The 21,255-nt window shown below is 43.0% G+C and overlaps 1 long non-coding RNA gene across 3 annotated transcripts; it reads left to right on the forward strand.

Moving 5' to 3' along the window:
• Positions 1–4,295: 4,295 nt before the first annotated feature.
• Positions 4,296–15,256, forward strand: LOC138765911 (uncharacterized). Of its 3 annotated transcripts, none has more exons than XR_011358650.1 (3): positions 4,296–4,482; positions 7,852–7,887; positions 14,926–15,256. It is a non-coding gene; the product is annotated as an uncharacterized lncRNA (long non-coding RNA). The 3 variants fall into 3 exon arrangements; XR_011358648.1 differs by lacking the exon at positions 14,926–15,256 and adding an exon at positions 9,795–9,924; XR_011358649.1 differs by lacking the exon at positions 14,926–15,256 and adding an exon at positions 9,425–9,476.
• Positions 15,257–21,255: the final 5,999 nt, after the last annotated feature.

A 21,255-nucleotide genomic window follows, 5' to 3' on the forward strand; every position in this document is an offset into this window, starting at 1 on the left:
GGTGTGTGCTATATTCCCCCATACAGGTGTGTGCTATATTCCCCATACAGAGGTGTGTGTTATATTCCCCATTCAGACGTGTGTGCTGTATTCCCCCATTCAGACTTGTGTGCTATATTCCCCCATACAGAGGTGTGTGCTATACGCCCCCATACAGAGGTGTGTGCTATATTCCCCCATACAGGTGTGTGCTATACTCCCCCATACAGAGGTGTGTGCTATATTCCCCCATACAGAGGTGTGTGCTATACTCCCCCATACAGAGGTGTGTGCTATATTCCCCCATACAGAGGTGTGTGCTATATTCCCCCATACAGGTGTGTGCTATATTCCCCCATACAGAGGTGTGTGCTATATTCCCCCATACAGAGGTGTGTGCTATATTCCCCCATACAGGTGTGTGCTATACTCCCCCATACAGAGGTGTGTTCTATACTCCCCCATACAGAGGTGTGCTATACTCCCCCATACAGAGGTGTGTGCTATATTCCCCCATACAGAGGTGTGTGCTATACTCCCCCATACAGAGGCGTGTGCTATATTCCCCCATACAGGTGTGTGCTATATTCCCCCATACAGGTGTGTGCTATATTCCCCCATACAGGTGTGTGCTATATTCCCCCATACAGGTGTGTGCTATATTCCCCCATACAGGTGTGTGCTATATTCCCCCATACAGAGGTGTGTGCTATACTTCCCCATACAGAGGTGTGTGCTATATTCCCCCATACAGAGGTGTGTGCTATATTCCACCATACAGAGGTGTGTGCTATATTCCCCCATACAGAGGTGTGTGCTATATTCCCCCATACAGAGGTGTGTGCTATACTCCCCCATACAGAGGTGTGTTCTATACTCCCCCATACAGAGGTGTGTGCTATATTCCCCCATACAGAGGTGTGTGCTCTATATTCCCCCATACAGAGGTGTGTGCTCTATATTCCCCCATACAGAGGTGTGTGCTATACTCCCCCATACAGAGGCGTGTGCTATACTCCCCCATACAGGTGTGTGCTATATTCCCCCATACAGGTGTGTGCTATATTCCCCCATACAGAAGTGTGTGCTATACTCCCCCATACAGAGGTGTGTGCTATACTCCCCCATACAGGTGTGTGCTATACTCCCCCATACAGGTGTGTGCTATACTCCCCCATACAGGTGTGTGCTATACTCCCCCATACAGGTGTGTGCTATACGCCCCCATACAGAGGTGTGTGCTATACTCCCCCATACAGAGGTGTGTGTTATACTCTCCCATACAGAGGTGTGCTATACTCCCCCATACAGAGGTGTGTGCTATATTCCCCCATACAGAGGTGTGTGCTATACTCCCCCATACAGAGGCGTGTGCTATATTCCCCCATACAGGTGTGTGCTATATTCCCCCATACAGGTGTGTGCTATATTCCCCCATACAGGTGTGTGCTATATTCCCCCATACAGGTGTGTGCTATATTCCCCCATACAGAGGTGTGTGCTATACTTCCCCATACAGAGGTGTGTGCTATATTCCCCATACAGAGGTGATGTGCTATATTCCACCATACAGAGGTGTGTGCTATATTCACCATACAGAGGTGTGGTGCTATATTCCACCATACAGAGGTGTGTGCTATATTCCCCCATACAGAGGTGTGTGCTATATTCCCCCCTACAGAGGTGTGTGCTATACTCCTCCCATACAGAGGTGTGTTCTATACTCCCCCATACAGAGGTGTGTGCTATATTCCCCCATACAGAGGTGTGTGCTCTATATTCCCCATACAGAGGTGTGTGCTCTATATTCCCCCATACAGAGGTGTGTGCTATACTCCCCCATACAGAGGCGTGTGCTATACTCCCCCATACAGGTGTGTGCTATATTCCCCCATACAGGTGTGTGCTATATTCCCCCATACAGAAGTGTGTGCTATACTCCCCCATACAGAGGTGTGTGCTATACTCCCCCATCCAGGTGTGTGCTATACTCCCCCATCCAGGTGTGTGCTATACTCCCCCATACAGGTGTGTGCTATACTCCCCCATACAGGTGTGTGCTATACGCCCCCATACAGGTGTGTGCTATACTCCCCCATACAGAGGTGTGTGCTATACTCCCCCATACAGAGGTGTGTGTTATACTCCCCCATACAGGTGTGTGCTATACTCCCCCATACAGGTGTGTGCTATATTCCCCCATACAGGTGTGTGCTATACTCCCCCATACAGGTGTGTGCTATACTCCCCCATACAGGTGTGTGCTATACTCCCCCATACAGGTGTGTGCTATACTCCCCCATACAGAGGTGTGTGCTATACTCCCCCATACAGAGGCGTGTGCTATATTCCCCCATACAGGTGTGTGCTATATTCCCCCATACAGGTGTGTGCTATATTCCCCCATACAGGTGTGTGCTATATTCCCCCATACAGAAGTGTGTGCTATACTCCCCCATACAGAGGTGTGTGCTATACTCCCCCATCCAGGTGTGTGCTATACTCCCCCATACAGGTGTGTGCTATACTCCCCCATACAGGTGTGTGCTATACGCCCCCATACAGGTGTGTGCTATACGCCCCCATACAGAGGTGTGTGCTATACTCCCCCATACAGAGGTGTGTGTTATACTCCCCCATACAGGTGTGTGCTATACTCCCCCATACAGGTGTGTGCTATATTCCCCCATACAGGTGTGTGCTATACTCCCCCATACAGGTGTGTGCTATACTCCCCCATACAGGTGTGTGCTATACTCCCCCATACAGGTGTGTGCTATACTCCCCCATACAGAGGTGTGTGCTATACTCCCCCATACAGAGGTGTGTGTTATATTCCCCATACAGACGTGTGTGCTATATTCCCCCATACAGGTGTGTGCTATATTCCCCCATACAGGTGTGTGCTATATTCCCCCATACAGGTGTGTGCTATATTCCCCCATACAGAGGTGTGTGCTATACTTCCCCATACAGAGGTGTGTGCTATATTCCCCCATACAGAGGTGTGTGCTATATTCCACCATACAGAGGTGTGTGCTATATTCCACCATACAGAGGTGTGTGCTATATTCCCCCATACAGAGGTGTGTGCTATATTCCCCCATACAGAGGTGTGTGCTATACTCTCCCATACAGAGGTGTGTTCTATACTCCCCCATACAGAGGTGTGTGCTATATTCCCCCATACAGAGGTGTGTGCTCTATATTCCCCCATACAGAGGTGTGTGCTCTATATTCCCCCATACAGAGGTGTGTGCTATACTCCCCCATACAGAGGCGTGTGCTATACTCCCCCATACAGGTGTGTGCTATATTCCCCCATACAGGTGTGTGCTATATTCCCCCATACAGAGGTGTGTGCTATACTTCCCCATACAGAGGTGTGTGCTATACTCCCCCATCCAGGTGTGTGCTATACTCCCCCATACAGGTGTGTGCTATACTCCCCCATACAGGTGTGTGCTATACGCCCCCATACAGGTGTGTGCTATACGCCCCCATACAGAGGTGTGTGCTATACTCCCCCATACAGAGGTGTGTGCTATACTCCCCCATACAGAGGTGTGTGTTATACTCCCCCATACAGGTGTGTGCTATACTCCCCCATACAGGTGTGTGCTATACTCCCCCATACAGGTGTGTGCTATATTCCCCCATACAGGTGTGTGCTATACTCCCCCATACAGGTGTGTGCTATACTCCCCCATACAGGTGTGTGCTATACTCCCCCATACAGGTGTGTGCTATACGCCCCCATACAGAGGTGTGTGCTATACTACCCCATACAGAGGTGTGTGCTATATTCCCCCATACAGGTGTGTGCTATATTCCCCCATACAGAGGTGTGTGCTATACTCCCCCATACAGGTGTGTGCAATACTCCCCCATACAGGTGTGTGCTATACTCCCCCATACAGGTGTGTGCTATATTCCCCAGTCAGGCTATAAGGCATCCCCCCTAGTAAAGCTGTGGGTCCTCAGTATCAGAGCTGGGTGGTTTCCTGCTTTGTTCTCTATCACGGACGCTTTACGGCGTGCGTTCTGCTCCAGTTAATTCTGCCTTTTCACCCCACAGCCCTGATGCTTTGTTATGGCTTTGCTGTAGTAATAACAAAAGCAGCACACACCGCCTATGTGAGGACACGGCTCTCCCACTCTGCATGAAAACTGCTGTGTGGAAACACAGGCCCATCAGGAAACCAACTCCTAGTGCGCCTCGCATCTACGTCACCGCTCACAGCCCCGCCCACACCGCGGCTACTACACCGCCTGGCCACGCCCCCTGGATGAGGTCGCTATGGTACCACACTCCCATTCCCCTCCCTCCCGGCCGACCCCCTTTAAGCCCCGCCCGCGGCTCCGCCCTCCGCTGTTTCCCTCTGCTCTTTCTTTCTCTATTTTTTCCTCCTCAGCGCTTTCTACCCACAATCCCCCGCGAAAACCCTACAATGAAATTTAAGAAGTTTTTTAGGTTTCGGCGCCATTTTCGATTGGACTGAGGTAAGGAGGGATTTTTTTTTCCCAGGGAATAACTCGCCGGAGCGGTTTGTGTCTTTTATTCCAGTTTCCCTTCCCCGGCAGCCGTCTTCTCCGCTCTGAAAAATCAGGAAAAAAATCAGGAAAAATTCCCGTGGTGTCCGGTGTGTAGTGGCGGCCTCCCCCCGGCTCCGCCCGGCACAGAGCGGGGAGAGGGAGCGACCGTTACCCGGGGAGAAGCCGCGCCGCCGGCTGGGGCTCCGAGGAGCGCGGTGCGTGATGTGACCCGGCGGTGCCCGGAGCCCCGCACACCCGCCCCGCATCACACCCGCCCGGGGGCAGCAGGCGCGCAGGAGGGGGGAGGGGGCACTTCCACATCACTTTCCGCAACACTTTTATTGCTGCGGTTTTTTGTTTTTTTTTCGTTTTTAATTTATTTTGTGTGTTGCTTTTTTTTTTTATTTTCACTTAATTTTTTTTTTTACTGGTTTAAAGTTTGTTTGTTCTTTATTCTAAGTTCTTTCCTCTTTGGAGTCTCCTGTACACACAGATCCTCAGGCTGTTGTTTTGGTGAAGAGGACTCATCTGGTGGGGGGAGGGGGGGTCTTATATGGGGGGCCTCACTGAGGTGACAGGGGTATTAGTGAGAGGACTCATCTAGTATGGGGGGCATTACTGAGGCGACAGGGGTATTAGTGAGAGGACTCATCTAGTATGGGGGGCATTACTGAGGCGACAGGGGTATTAGTGAGAGGACTCATCTAGTATGGGGGGCATTACTGAGGCGACAGGGGTATTAGTGAGAGGACTCATCTAGTATGGGGGGCATTACTGAGGCGACGGGTATTAGTGAGAGGACTCATCTAGTATGGGGGGCATTACTGACAGCACTTACGGGGGGTGATATTAGGAGGACACGTATTATTGGGAGGATAGGTTGGGGGGGGGGGGTATTACTAGGATAGCTCTTATGGGGGCTTTGTATTAGGAGAGCACTGCCGGGGGGCTTTATCCCCCTACTGTAGGGTGGGGGTCTGGAGGGCGCAGCCTGCTATGGAGGGTCAAACAAAGGGTCCAGGAGGCTTTTTTCCCCCTTGTCTGTCACTTAGACCTTGTTGCTCTATTATGTGACAAACACTGTGACTATCCGTGTTATTCATAGAGGATTTTGCCCCTTTTTTTCTTTTTACACCTGGATTTTTCAGCAGAACAACGTGACAATATTGTCATTATCTTTAGATTGTGTTTTTTTTTGTTTTTTGTTTTTTTTTTTACTTTAATAACTTGTTGACAATAAAGTTATATGAAATGATAAAAAAAAAAATCAAAGGTGAAGTTGATTGTTGAAATTCAAAAAGAAAAACTTTATCTGTATTATGGCAGGACATGATAGATATAGATTTTTTTTTTTTTTTTTTTTTTGGTGGAGGGGGACACAGATATGCATGTTGGTAAAGATCCTGTAACTGCATCTGACAGAGATGGGGGGCTGATGGAAGTGTAGGTAGTATCCCCTCATGTTTATATATGTGTAGTATATACATACCCCATGGCCCCTCATGTTCATATATGTGTAGTATATACATACCCCGTGGCCTCTCATGTTCATATGTGTATAGTAGCTTCATCCCCTCTGGCCCCTCATGTTCATATATGTGTAGCATATACATACCTTGTGGCCCCTCAAATTCATATATGTGTAGTATATAAATACCCCGTGGCCTCTCATGTTCATATATGTGTAGTATATACATACCCCGTGGCCCCTCGTGTTTATATATGTGTAGTATATACATACCCCGTGGCCCCTCAAATTCATATATGTGTAGTATATACATACCCCGTGGCCCCTCAAATTCATATATGTGTAGTATATACATACCCCGTGGCCCCTCATGTTCATATGTGTAGTATATACATACCCCATGGCCCCTCAAATTCATATATGTGTAGTATATAAATACCCCGTGGCCCCTCGTGTTTATATATGTGTAGTATATACATACCCCGTGGCCCCTCAAATTCATATATGTGTAGTATATACATACCCCGTGGCCCCTCGTGTTTATATATGTGTAGTATATACATACCCCGTGGCCCCTCGTGTCTATATATGTGTAGTGTATACATACCCTGTGGCCTCTCGTGTTCATATATGTGTAGTACATACATACCCCGTGGCCCCCTTGCTTATGTGGTGTACTGGGATTTTTTTAAATTTTTTTCAAATCTATCTTTAAAAAAGTTACATTGCGATGGTTTAATAGCAAAATATCATCCTCCATCTTCTTTTGATCATGAATTTATCGTTTTGGTTTTTTAATAATTTGTTTCCTCCACCTATACTATAAACACAACCTGTGGAGAGCCCGGCCAGTTGACTGGAAACTTGCATTTTTTTTTTCATTTTTTTTTTGCAAGTCCTCGAGTGATAGAAGTTATATTTAGTGTGTGTATATATATTATATAAAATTTGCTATGGGCTCTTATACTAAACATGTATGTGACAAACTGATCAGTTGCGGCCACACTGTAAATGGGAACAGGACACAATGCGCAGGCCGCAGCACTGGGTATATTATCTGGCACACTATAAGATCAGCTTAGAGGATACGTCCAGGAATTGCCATTTCTTTGTGCACCGTCCAAGACAAAACTAGAACGTCAGAGCTTCTACCGCAGGGAACAACCTTCAGTGTTTCCTTGTAAAGTGAAGGGTCACTCCAGACAAGTCCTGCCCCAGCACCCACAATAAGGCCTCTCCCCTCTGCACATATGAAACCCATTAGTTGTGTTACCACCGTCCTGCACTGTCTTTGAGCTCATCTGAAACACTGCAGCTCCTGTTATTGGCAGCAGGACAGCCTAACAATTACTGTACGTGTGTAGTACCGCACATCTGTGGAGTTATGTTACAGACTGTAATAAAAAAGATTTAGGGTTATGTAAGTGTGAGCTTTGCTTTTATTTGACTGTAAAGAATCAACAAATAGCGATGAAAAATAACAGTTAAGCAATACATTTATAACCGTGTATCCATCCGAGCTGCCACAAAAACCACAGAAAAGTAAAAACAACTAGAAAAGGCTGAGTACCCCCTGGTGAGATAGGGGTTTGTGGTAACGTATTACTATAAATCATAGGAACTCTGTAATGTCCACAGTGTATTTAAAGCCTGGATATGATGCAGGGATGGGGATGGGGATGGGAAGGTGGGATGACCTCTCAAGGGTTAATGGTAACCCCTGGATGTGAACTCAGTCCTTATCCACATAAGCACAGTTCTCACTGAGGATAAAGAATTCATGGTTAGTGTTTTGGAAATTGCGTGTTCTGTTGAAATTGCGTATACTGAAGTCCCTAACTAACCACACTATACCAATGTTGTTACAGAGCCGGAGCTGATGTCACTGTGACGTACTCACTACAGTAAGTTTCTTCTTTATTTCTCACGCCTGTAGTGTGACATCTGTGGGACTCTAAGGCATCGTTCACACGTGTTACACATCTGCAGTGTCTTTTTAATTGAAGTAGAATTTATATAATTTTTTTATTTAATTATTTTTTTTTTAATATAAAGGCAAATCATGTTGCAGCAGATTTGCATGGGTGCTGTTTTCAGACCATAGAAGGCAATGGGTTCCATTTTTCTCACCTGCAGTTCTGCAATATAACAAATACAGCACGAAAAAAACAAAGCTTTAAAAAGAAATCTAAAAAGTGGCCAACTCAGAACAGTCAGAAATGGTATAAATTGTTATATTTAAAGCACACAATTACATAGTGCTTATACATAGCATATAAGGTGATCAAAAGCTGGACAGTGGTGTGTAACTAAAGGGAAATAAAAAGAAATCCACCATTGATGATCTGTTGATTGAATGGGAATAAAAGTTGGATTCAGACTATATTCACACGCAGTAAAAAATAATTTTGCTGTAAAGCAGCGCTTTCACGAAAGGTTTGACAGATTTTCTTATGTGCCCCTTTGTTGTCCATGAAAAATCGATTGTAAGTGCACTCACAAGGGATAAAAAAAAATCACTTTATTTCAATGACTGGTAAATAATTTGCATGTTCAGCATTTTTGGTGTATTTTATGTGTGGTGGGATTAATGTGTGAAATAAAAAATATGTTAAACAACAGTAAAACCCTTAATAAAAAAAGGACTATTTTATTTTAACCAATTTGGGTAAATTAGGCTTTTTTTAAACAGCTATAAAAAAGGCCTCAAGCTATGAAACCTAGAATCGATAAATTTATTTAAAAAAAAAGCCTAATTTCCAATTTCTTAAAGGGAATGTGTCACCTAAATTTTATTTTACTGGTTAGAGTCAGGTATGAAAACATGTTCTTTTAATCCAGTCTGTTTCTATTTTCTGACAGTAATATTTTTATCTCCCTTTTTGTACATTGTTATGGGGGCAGCCATATTGCCTGTGCTGTTCCTAACAGCATTTAATCTCATGCTTTACAGCATAACTCATGGACATAGACGACAATAGACAGACTCTGTCCCCTTGAGATGAATAAAAACATCACTGAGCATACACTGTGACCTTTGAAGAGGTCATTCCACAGGGAGCTGCTATTGTCTTGTACTAATGCTATCAATCTACTGGTGTCACATATTGCTGCAGTGCTGTACATATCACTTTACAGCAGCTTCCTCTTATTACTACAAAAAGAACAGTAAGTCTCAGCTCAGTTTTAGCCCCAGTGGTGAGAATGAAAACAGAAAGATCTCAGGATTATTTCATAATAAAGATAGAAAAATGGAAAATTTGAAAAAAGTCACCAAAAAGTCTTTAAAAAATGTTTACCTAAAAACATAATTTAAACAATGTTATTTTCTGATGACACATTCCCTTTAAATTTGAGCCTGAGAATAAAGTCTGATACTGCTCACCATCATTGTGTACATTGATCTGATTTGGGGTAGTTTCACACACTGCATTCTTCTAGAAAAACGCCATGTCGGGAGGATAAAAAAAACAAACAAAAAACTGCATCCAGGTGAGTCGATGAATATAAGATACTGTATTTAATATGCTTCTTTTTTTTTTTTTTTATTGTCTCATTCTTTCCCCTTTTTTAGTGGCATTTTTTAAAAACACGGCATGCTATAGCTATGGTGTTCTCCCAGTTTGTGGTGGCTTTCCCTTTGTAGATCTCCCATCATCTCCACATGTAAATTTTTTGCTCATATTCTTTAGCAACTCCAGTATCACATGACATACGATGCAAAAAACACAAGCACTAATAAAAGCTACTCTGGTTAAAAAAACAGCATCATGATGGACAAAAAGTGGAGTTTTTCATGGTGTTCTTTCAGGGCAAAATAAAGCCGTGCAAAAACTGTGAAGAAAGACTCAAGATGGGATGGTACTGGCACTTGGTGAATATAGTGGCTTAGAGAGCTGGACCATTGTTATCCTCGTTATAGGTAAGATATGTCCTGGACAGACTGACTGGACAGCGTGAAAGTGGACAGGGACGTCCAAGTTGTCAATGTATTTACACGATTTTAGGAAGAATAACAGATAAAGAGTTCTGGGGAAAAAATGTCCCCAATAGTTATTTTATGGCAATGCAAATATGTCAGGAGAGCTGACAGGTTGTCTTTAGCCGTGCAGCCATCATATAATGACATTTATCTGACCTTCTCTTTCGCTTGAGTCTGTCTAACATTAATATGCTTGGACAAATACTGTAGAACTTAGGAAGCGGATGACTCCAGTAAATCACTTCATGCATGTTATTTCAGTGTCCTACCAATAAAATCTTCTATACACTGCCAGAAACAACCTAAAGGGTTAGTTGCCAATAGCAGATTTCTATTCACATTGGCCACCTACTCTCAGGAGTCTGAATGGTATGCATAGTCTCATGTAGTTAAAAAAAAGTATATCTTACAATGAATGTGTCATTTGTGTATCTCACACAGGTCTTGTACACTATAGTTAAACACAGCCCTACCATGGTACTGGGTAACAAACAGGTTTAACAAATACACAACCCAAAAACTTACATAAGTAAATTCAGCCAAATAACTTTAGGTTCAGGCCTGTTCTTCCTGTCAATACTGAGTAATACAGCTGGTTACCAAATTTGATTTGATAAAAATTCTCGGTTATTTAAAAGGCTCATCAGATGCTTTATAACAATGTGTAGTTTTATAAATCCGGCATTGAAGGGTTTTCACTATAGAACAGGGATGTCAAACTCAGGCCCTCCAGCTGTTGCAAAACTACAAATCCCATCATGTCTGGGCACCCAAAGCTTTAGCTTTGACTGTCCAGGCACGATGCGACTTGTAGTTTTATTAACAGCTGGAGGGCCTGAGTTTGACATGTGTGCTATAGAACATTGCCAGGCAAGGTAAATGTTTCTTTTCTTCTACAAGACACTTTTTCTCTTCTTTAGGCGCTATGTTCCCATTATGGGAACGGGCTGTCATTAAATGGCTAAAGGCGTCCGTCCATTGATAATGACAGCAACAAATAATAATCGTTATCTAACTAACCTACTGGTATAGGGCCAGGGACGCTGAAGAAGATAGTTTTCTTACCTTCATCCTTGGTGCCGTTCTCCCAAAAGCCTCTGTTTTATTGACTTGTAAATTAGGTGGTTTGGTGCACTGGGGGCAGGACTACAGCCCTGATACACCAACCCACCTGCCTGCTGCCGTCTAACCAGTAGTGACATCTTTCCAGCTGCTAATCATCGCCAGATGAATATTCATGGACAGGCAGGTGGATCCCTGGTCCCTGCAAGTTCTTTGGGGAGTGCTTTAGGGAGGAACAGGACTACGTACATCACTTTTTCCAGTCAAGGATGGATTTATAAATGGAGGCTTCTTATGGACCTGGATGTAAACCGAGCCTTACCTTACCAAGTTTGGTTCTTCAAAAAACCTTGGCGCAGTTGGTGTGGTAGGGTCCTGTCCCATTGATTAGAGTGGGAGCACACAGAAAAGTATCAAGTTACTTCTGTCCCTGCACAATACCACATCTCATTGAACTTAGCAATAAGGTTGTTTTTTTTTTCCCCCTAGGTGAAACCACTTTTTTTTCCTGTGTGAACATGGCTCAATAGTGTATGTGAAGGAGGCCTGAAAATAGCGATAGAATCTGCTGCTTTATGTGCAACAGACAGAACTTAGAGTGATAAAACAATTTTCAGCTGGGCTTATCAGTTGTATGCTAACTATCTAGTAATAACCTTGATATCTTACAGATTCTCAGCACCCAGAATGTGGACCATCAGATATTATACATTTACACATATTATTCTGTTTATATCTCAGTGGATGAAATTGCACAAACCCTGCAACTTTTGTCTTCTAGGTTGATAATCCTAACCATCCACTAATACCTCCTATAAACAAGTGCTAGGGATTTTTAACTGACCTTTAAGGAAAGTGGCAATCTTCTGGTTACATAAAGAATATTATTAATGTTTAAACTCTGCTTGTAAGTTACATTATAGCAAAAGAAGCTGTTGGACTGTCATGGTAATAATGAAAACCTAGATCTATCGCCACCTCCTGGCTAGCAGAATAGGGGAAATAAACTAATAACACATAGGTTAAATTTAGGTGTTGGGTTGAAATACCCCTTAAATCATCCAGGAATTATACAAAGCAAGGTTATATGATTATATATTCTTCTTTTCTGTTTTAACTTAACACTGGATGCAGTTAAATAGAAGAATAAATACAATACTTACATTACTATTCTCTGCTGCAGAGAGTCAGACTTTTCCAAGTCCCTGAAATGCAGAAAGCTGGAATGCCTCCTCGCTCCCCCTCCCATCAATATTTCTGTTTGGTTGACAGAGTTCCAATCAGGGTCAGGTATGGGAGGGGAACTAAGAAGTTGTTACAGCGTGTCTGTAGTGTCTGTAGTGTTTGAGTTTGGATAAAGTTGGCAAATGCTCAGCACTTGATTCCGTGTGGCTGCAGAGGTTGGATGCCGCCTTAGGGAGTCCTGGAAAACATTGATGTAGCCTGTAGGTGTATCCATGCTTTCCTGGCAGCCCAAACACCTACAGCTGCAGGGAATCAAACACTGAGCCTTCACATGTAAATAAAATTGCCAAACTCGAACATTTTGAAAGGAGAAATCTGGTAAAAAATTTTATTATATTGCCCCCCAAAAGTTATATAAATCCCCAATATACACTTATTATGGGAAATGCTTTTTAAGTGCTTTTTCCCTGCACTTACTACTGCATCAAGGCTTCACTTCCTGGATAAAACGCCCCGACTCCCAGAGCTGTGCGGGCTGTGGCGGATGATGGCAGAGGGATGCTCAGTGTCCCTCAGTGTCCCCCTGCCATCATCCTCTTCAGCAGCCACAGCCCACACAGCTCTGGGAGTCGGGGCGTGACATCACCATGTTATCTAGGAAGTGAAGCCTTGATGCAGTAGTAAGTGCAGGGAAAAAGCACTTTAGAAGCATTTCCCGTAATAAGTGTATATTGGGGATTTGTATAACTTTTTGGGGGTAATACAATACTTTAATAAAACATTTCAGCTGGACTTCTCCTTGAAAGGTTTGTTCAACATTACTTGTCTGCACTTTAGGAGCCTGAAAGAACCTCTTTGGCACTTTGCACTGGAGAATAGAAGCCATTTTCTATATAATGGGAACACAGATGGATATATGAAGAGGTACCATGTATCTTCTTGTCCTAACCGCTATCTAACAGTGTCACAAATTTGGTACGTGAATTGCAGCTGACAGACTCCGTTTAATGTGGTTTCCAAAAAATGGGGAATGGTGGATTTTTCAAAACAATCCTGCATCAAAATCTGCACCAAAAACCACATAGCAAATCCATGCTGACTTCCAGGAGGTGTTTGCAGAGCAGTTCAATTGTTTGGATATGTTCTTATTAAAGACCAAAAAACAAGCGATTGTTAGTGGATAGTGGATGAATTAGCTCGGATGTGCTTGCTTTTTCTAGTTTTATTGACTGGAAAGAAGTGTATTCAATCTTTTATATAATAACGTAACACACAGGATCTTTTCCTTTGTTATAATTCATTGAGCAGATGGTATGCTAAGTGGTAGTGTCTGAGAACACACCATGAACCACATGTAGCAGAAAAGGTTTGAGCTAATAGATCTCCAGTGTAGATTTGTTTTTATTGAGTCCACTCAAAACGCAGCGCTGGGCTATGTTCACACAAATGGTTGAAACAAGTTTAAAAAATAGTTGTTACTGGAGGCCTGATGAGAACTATACAACTTTTGGGGGTGGGTTTTTTCTATATATTCAAAAAAGACCATGTTTTTTCAGTGGGACGAAACTTGTTACACAAATCACAAAGAGGATTGAATGGGAATGTTTTTTTTTTTTTGCCCTGCTTTTATTGACTAGCTGTTTTAGGGACTGATATTTTTATGTGTGTCAAATAATTGAGTGAACCTTACGAACGTTTCTGTTTGTCCGAATGTGAATGCTCTGCATTTGACTCCCGCTGCCTGCAGAACATGGATGACACCCTAGGGAGTCCTTGAAAATATGGATACTTCCTTAGGCTATAGCCATGTTTTCCTGGCAGCGCTAGGGCTGCATCCATCTTCTCCAGGCAGCCGGAGTTAAATGCTGGCCATTTAGGTTCTTACAAACCCGAACGTTCGGCATGTTCGCTCATCACTAGTACGTGAAGTGGCTGAACGTTGATGGGGTATGTTAGACAGTGTGTGTTGTACTCCAGCCTTCCATCCAATGCAGATGCTGCAAAATCTCCTTTAGGCTGTGCTCCCACATTTGCGAGCCAAATGTGGTTAAAATGTAGACTTCACTTCTTCACCAATAGCCACATGATGCCAGGATTAATGGAAACATTGCACAGCTATTGGTGAAGAAAAGGGTGTGTTTTTTTTTCTGCCACATTCAGATCACAGATGCATGAAACAGGCCTTAGGACACATTACCGCAAGTATAATACATGTGTAATACGCATGCAGGTCCCGGCCTAACTGGAAGTATGATGACAGCTGTAAGTCACCCAAAACATGGTTAGAGCAGGAGGAAAAAAAAAAAAAAGTACCCATAATGAACGAGTGTGAAGCTGACCATATGCTTATACTTGTTAAGTTCTTGTCTCGCCCATATGGTCTGATTCACTGCCTGATTATTTTGCCGGGCAAATTATATTTCCTATGAGAGTCTATAATAATTTTAGGAACTGATTACTGGTTGACAACTTTAGTGTCTGTTTTGTTTGTTTGGATTCAATGTTCACATTTGTGTTGGAGAAATCCCTTGGCCGTCGCATTTACACTTTCTATCTAAAATACTGGACAAAATTGCATCACATATGGCACTTTTTTTTTTTTCCAGTGTATGATGGACAGCATGATGAAACCTGACACTGAACACCAAGATAACCCTACAGACCCAAGTGACTTTAGTGTTCAAGCTGATCTTTTTTTAATTTTGTTTTACAGGATTATGGTGCGCTAGAAGATCTGTTGTCGGGAAAAAATTCTCTAGACTGAGGTAGCAGCACATCATGGTTTGTAGAAACAAGGAGATACAGACCATTCTGAGCTGCCTCTTCATGCCAGAGATGAGCCACCCTTCAGATCTCAGGACATGGATAGATAGACCCTTCTTTTTCTATTTGTTTGTGACGCATAAAGAATTACATTTCTTAAATAAAAGGTCCTGGGATGTTCCAGATGCTTTAAGTATTTCTGGGTTAGCCCTCTTAATCATAAACCTTGTTACATTTGTAGCTTTGGTGGTATGTTTGTGTGCTATGTTTTTGTGCAGTATGACTAGTGTTTTACAATGACTACACATTGTACTGCATAAAAAACAAACTGGTTTCCTCTTGTGTAGCTAAAATACAACCCTTTACAATGCCCATTTGCTCCTGCTTAGGTTCTTTCTAAAATGAAGCCAAATTGCTATGTAAAAGTTACATCAGACTGAGGTGTATCACCAGTGCAGTGATCTGTAAGCTATCTCAATCAGTGGGGCTAATATCACACAGGTATAATGCACAGCAAAGTCTAGTTTCACACTAAATATTCTAGCCTGCCTGTCTGAGCTGAAGCCATTGTTTACTCAGCTGTGTGAGGGACCTATCGGTAAGGTGTGTAGTGATGCTGTAGCAGCACGTAAATACTGGAGTGTGATCACTGTGCTGCTCTCCAGTATTACACTGCTGCTCTAGTAATGCTACGCTTCCCTGCTTATAAGAGAGGCTCATGTGTAACTAAAGTATATTGAAGCTCCTGGACCTTTCATCTGCCAAAACATTTTATATACCTACTACGGTTTGCAACCCCCCGCCCCCAAAATACACATATGCTATTACATTGCACCAATAAACTGTACATACTTCAACAGCCAAAAAAGTGAATCGGTCACTCTCAACAAGTTTATAAAAGATGGCTGCACAGCAATATCATGCTTAATAAACTTTTTTTTTTTATTAAACCTTTCGATATGTGTGTGCATGAGCCTTCATTTAATTAAAAAGCACTTTTATTCAGTGGTGGATATTGTTAAAATAGGCATGGGGTGTCCTTGGATCACAGCTCCTCTTCCTCTATATCAACGCCTCGTTGCAGAGTCCTGCCTATAATCGGTACCATGCTGTACACTAATGGTGCAGGCACAATGAGTTATCGAGGCTGTGACTTCCATTTGTCAATGGCTATCTCACCTTGGTCCTTGAGTCAGAGAGACCCTTGGGCCAGGTTTATCAAAGGGCGCGAAATATACACTGGTGTAAACTTCCCACATAAACCAATCACAGCTGTGGTAAAATAAGAGGAACTGTGATTGGTTGCTGTGGGCAGTTTACACCAGTGTATATTTTGCACCCTCTGATAAGTCTGGGCCATGGTATCTTTCATATATCAGTCTGCTTCTGGAATGTAGACAAAGGCTTTCATTCTTTGGTGCAAAGGGTGAAAATTTTTCTTTCCGAGGTCCTGTAGGCTATAACATCACCTTGCTCCCCCTCCTACCCCTGCTTAATGGATGGCCAAAAGCTGACCAATTCTGTTTAATTTCCACCTGAAAAGATGAATCAAATTCATTAGTTGATTATTTTACTTTTTTAAATCCTTTAAAGTTTTGAAGGAAATCTAACCAAGGGGGAAAAATGCAAGTATTATTCTGTTGGTTTTCTTGAGGTATAGCTGGTTAGCCCTGAAAGACCAAATTCTATTTTCACCCCAATAAGATTTTGTGTCTCAGGATTTAATCTTCCAGCTAGGCCTGGGCCCTGAAAGAAAGAGAAAAGTGGCCTTCAGAAAAGGGTGGGGAACGAACCCATGACATTCCATGCCCCTCCGCAAATTTACGGGCGCGTGAATGCCCCCTAAGCATTCTGAAAATTACCAGAAGTGGCCACTGTTTGACTTCTACATGTCTTATTGTGTAATGTAAATCAACCAGCAACTGGAAATGAATAGTGGTGCACCAAATACATTTTGACACAGATGAGCCAAAATATCTGTGTGTAGCCCCAAATTTCATTTTAGGTACAATGTGCAGGGAAAAAGAATAGTGAGCTGTATTTGTTTATGCCTTAGATGAGTGTTCATGCATGAAGCCATGTTTGGGTTTGTCGAGAAAATTACTCTATATATTTTAGAGGTGAGAACTTTTGAATTTCTTGAAAAGAAACTGGCACTTTGCAGGGTCTGTAACCTTTAGAGCTTATTCACACGTTTCCCCACTCTCCGGATTATACTGATATATCATACCGGGTGGTGAAACACTCCATCACAGGGCTTCCCTGTCTGTAGGGCCCGTAATTTATGGGTTTTGTGAATAAGCTCTTAGGATATGTTCGCACACAGTAAAATCAAAAGGTGACTGTAATCTTGAGTGAAAAGGCGGCTGCGGCAGTAGCTTTACAAAGTGGAAAACAATGTTTTATTATGCTGCGTGGATCCAGAAAAGGGGCAGCAACTAGTCATTAGAGATGTTCGAACGTCAGGAAATTTTAGGTTTGATCGAACTCGAACATTTTCGAACGTGCAGCGTTTGATTCCCGGTCCGTGGGGGAAGGCGGAGACAGCCCGAGTACCACCTGGAATTCCCTGATATAGCCTAGGTAATAGGCTGAATCCCAGAATTCCAGGCGGTACTCAGTATAAAAAGATTTATACAGCTTGTAACATAAAAAGCAGAAAAAAAAGCACTTGTGCTTTGCCAGAAGTTGATGCATACAGTGCACATCAAGAACAGATTTGTTATAAAGTATATAGACATTTAGCACTGCATATCACTAGAAGTTTTCCTCTTCAAGCAAGGACATTCTAATAAAACAGTAGGGCAGAGTACCTATTGCAACAAATGGCATAGTGACATGTCAGATGTTTGTATCAGTAGTGTTCTGGATGCCCCTTTTAACTTCGCAATGTACACTTCTGAAGCAAGTATTATACGGATTTACACTGAAAGTAAGTCAGACATCTGGAAAGTCTACATAACACTTATTTTTAGCTGTGTGCAGGAAAGCGCTTCTGCCTCTTCACTTTAGTAACTAGTGGAGAAAGCACCCAGACTCCCACTGGTCACTATTGAATTCACCAAGCTTTGGATAAGCTAAAGTACGCTTTAAACCAAATGTACCATCAAGTACACTCGCTTTAGGTATTGCATATTAATAGAGGAACAAGGAAGGCCAATGCCTTTTTAAGATTTTTTTTTTTTTTTTTTTTTTTTTTTTTTACATAGGCCTGGTTCCCACACATGGCGCTGGTCTATTACTGAGCCCCCGGCCCGGAATGAAGCACTGGAGGTGGGCCCCCTATGATGTGGCTACATTGATTCTAATGGAGCCGTGTAACAGAGGGGAGAGGTTTTCTCCAAAAGAGAGGGGGCCGGCCAGTCTCCAGTGCTTTCGCTTAAGCTGGTGCTTGATAATAGACCGAAGCAATGCGCAGGAACCAGGCCAGGGTCAAAAAAAAAAAAAAAGGACCACGGCTACAGCTTCCCCAAGCCAACACCATTCTATTCATTTGCAACACTTTAAAGTGAATGTACCTGATAGTACATTCACTTTAAAGGGGGTTACCCCTTTAAAGTGAAGTTCCATTGAAGCGAATAGAGCCAAGTTGTAATATTTCAGACAGCTCAAGGCACTATATATATTTTTTTATCCTTAATAACCCCTTTGAGGCAATACCTCCTCATGCTATCCTTCATTAGCAGGTATGGTGTGTGATGGAAACTTTTTGAAACTGGGACTTGTGTCTGTAATACAGACGCCAGAATGCACCTTAACCCCTTGACATCAGCCATATGGGTATATACGTTTTAACTGCCGATGGCTTGTACAGTTGGAATGTATGTATACATTCCTGGTGTATAGGGGACTTTAATGCATGCAGCACTGCTTTAACCCCTTGCCTCTAAAGCTTGTTTTGGCCTTAATGACCAAGCTAACTTTTCAAAATCTGACCTGTCTAACTTGCGATTATAGCTCAGTGATGCTTTAACGTATGCTAGTGATTCTGAGATAGTTTTTTCGTAACATAATCTCAGGGTATAATGAGCATATTGACCCTACAGGGGCTTGAGGAAAGTATTCACCATTAGGCTGCGTTCACACTACGTATATTTCAGTCAGTATTGCAACCAAAACCAGGAGTGGATTAAAAACACAGAAAGGCTCTGTTCACACAATGTTGAAATTGAGTGGATGGCCGCCATATAACAGTAAATAACGGCCATTATTTCAATATAACAGCCGTTGTTTTAAAATAACAGCAAATATTTGCCATTAAATGACGGCCATCCACTCAATTTCAACATTGTGTGAACAGAGCCTTTCTGTGTTTTTAATCCACTCCTGGTTTTGGTTGCAATACTGACTGAAATATACATATACTGACTGAAATATACGTAGTGTGAACAAAGCCTTAGGCTGTAAAAAAAAAATTGAAAATTACAATTTTCCAATAATTTATACGTTTAAAGTTTCTCATTTTCAAAAGGAACATGAGAAAAAAAGCACCCCAAAATTAGTAACGCAGGTTCTCCTGAGTACAACGGAACCCCATATGTGGGCGTAAACCACTGTATGGGCACACAGCAGGGCTCAGAAGGGAAGGAGTGACAATTAGCTTTTTCGAAGCAGATTTTGCTGAAGAAGTTTCCGAGCACCAGGTGCGTTTGCAGTGCCCCTATAGTGCCAGCTGAGCAAAAAGTAAACCCCTCAAAGAATTCATTTTGGGGTGTGGCGAGCATTTTGACCCCACAGGTATTAGAGGAAAGTATTCAAAATTAGACAGTAAAAATGAAAAACTCAAATTTTTCCAATAATATGTTGGTTTAGTTTAAAATTTCTAAATTTCACGAGGAACAGGAGAAAAAAAAATGTACCCCAAAATCTGTAATGCAGGTTCTTCTGAGTACAACGGTACCCCATATGTGGGCATAAACCACTGTATGGGCACACAGTGGGGCTCAGAAGGGAAGGAGCGACAATTTGCTGGAGCAAAACCGCAGTTAGTAATAGTTATTAGAATAGCGCAGTTACTAAGATAAAATAAAAAAAAAAAATGAGATTACAGGTAATGTGGGGTGGTTATGGGTAATCTGGAGGTGGTTACGGGCAACCTGCCGTGGTTACGGGCAACCTGCTGTGCTTATAGGTAATCTGGGATGGGTACATGTAATTTGGGGTGGTTATGGCAATCTGTAGCGGGTCACTGGCAATTTAGGGTGGGTATGGGCAATGTGCAGTGGTTAGAGGCAACATGTGGTGGTTATGTGCAATCTAGGGGGGGTGATGTGAAATCTGTCGTGATTACCTGGGGTGGTTACAGGCAACCTGCTGTGGTTACGGGCAACGTGGGGAGGTTATGGGCAACATGGGGGCGTTACGGACAATCTGTTGTGGTTACGGATAAACTGAAGTGCTTAAAGGTAATCTGGGGTGGTTACGGGCAATCTGGAGGGGGTCAATGGCAATCTGGGGGGTTACATGTAATTTGGCGTGATTACGGGCAACCTGGGGGGGTTACAGACAATCTGGGATTGTTACGGATTAACTGAAGTGCTTTTAGGTATCCTGGGGTGGGTACGGGCAATCTGGAGGGGGTCACTGGCAATTTGGGGTGGTTACGTGTAATCTGGCATGATTACAGGCAACCTGGGGCAGTTATGAGCAACCTGCGGTTGTTATGGGTAATCTGGGGGAGTTAGGGGTAATTGGGAGTAAACTGCAATTATTACTATAATAAAAAGTGTTTTTTGTTTTTTTGTCACTTTTTGTACTTTTGCACATTAATTTTTACTATATTATTATGATTACTGTGATAGAAACTATCACAGTAATCATAGTTCAGTGAGAGAGACTAAATTGGTCCCTGTCACTTTAAATTTTCAGAGATGACTGCTTCTGGAGCGCATGCGCACTTCAGAAGCAGCCTGGACATATATATACCACCGATCGCTTGTACCGGGACCACACAGGGGGGGTCGCCGGTACAGGGGTGGGGGGGGGGGGTCGCCGGTACAGGGGTGGGGGGGGGGGCAGGATCAGCAGCGCGGCTCCCCTGATGCGTTCTGGCATTGCTTTTCATGATGTCCCTGAACGTCATATTGGGGGAAGTGGTTAAAGTGGCAAGCACCAAATGCACTAAAGAGAGAATCTGGTACAATGCCGGACATCAGCAATCACGCTGCTGTCTGCCAATAATCCCTTAAATTCTGTGATTGCTACGGATTGCAGCATTTAAGGGTGTCTGTGACCTGTTAGAACCCATGCAGCAAGACTGTGAGGGTCTTCATCAGTGTCC

This window comes from Dendropsophus ebraccatus, chromosome 10, assembly GCF_027789765.1.
Source record: "Dendropsophus ebraccatus isolate aDenEbr1 chromosome 10, aDenEbr1.pat, whole genome shotgun sequence".
NCBI lineage: Eukaryota > Metazoa > Chordata > Amphibia > Anura > Hylidae > Dendropsophus > Dendropsophus ebraccatus.